We start from the raw sequence: 940 nt of genomic DNA, 5'->3' as shown, positions 1-940 counted from the left end.
GAAATGCATGTGAGTGCATGTAAGCTCAGGCTGGTGGGGGAATTGCCCTTATTTGAATATATGTCTTGTTTGAATAGACCTGCTGCACCCTACATCTTATCTAAATACAAAATAAGGCCCACAGTTTCAAGCAGCTCCCTTATGCCTTCTCTCCTCCAGTTCACTTTAACCAGCTGGAAAATGAAAACAGAACTTTAAAACTGGGGAAATTGTTTTGAACTTGTCACACTAACTTATTGATACCACCTCAGGATACCCAAAGTATATGTATTCAATCTGTTGAGCATCTAAGATCCCAGCTGAAGCCTGGAAAAATTAATAAATAACATCCTACAACAGCTTGGAGGGGAGTTTTAGAGAGAGGTGAGATTTGGGCGTTTGCACTTATGTTTGCTTTATTCATTGAATAAGATTTTAGCTTTCATAGTGTAAGCCCACATTTTGATTTTTGTGTCCTGTTTGAAAATACATACCATAAATTAGAAAGAGTATTAAATTTTCCATAACAAGATCCTTCAAAGAAAAAATTCCATTTGGAATATCTCAGAATCAGAAGTGTTTACATTTTGTAGACTTATGATGAGAGAGAATGAGTTTTTGAGAAATTTATTAATTGTACTTTTTTTTTTTTTTTTTAGGAAAAATGCAAGAATCACAGAATCACAACCAAAGGAGAATCTTCACTAACCTTAACAGGCACCAGATCATGCCCCTTTACAGCAGATCTTAATGGTCAAATGCAGAACACTTGTATGCCTCAGTACTACAGAAAGGTGCCAATAATAACAGTCCCACTGGGGAGATGATAAACTCATCCATGCTGGGGTCTGTGCTTGGAGGCAGAGCCTGCATTGCCCTCTCCACTGACAATATCTCAAATACTCATGCTGAGCTACTGCCAGACAGCTGGCACATCAGCATAAAATCCACTGCAACCTGT

Source organism: Lepidothrix coronata, unplaced genomic scaffold (genome assembly GCF_001604755.1).
Source record: "Lepidothrix coronata isolate B3197 unplaced genomic scaffold, Lepidothrix_coronata-1.0 Scaffold20, whole genome shotgun sequence".
Classification (NCBI taxonomy): Eukaryota; Metazoa; Chordata; class Aves; order Passeriformes; family Pipridae; genus Lepidothrix; species Lepidothrix coronata.
The sequence above is the reverse complement of the archived record's forward strand: the minus strand, read 5'-3'. Positions refer to the sequence as shown.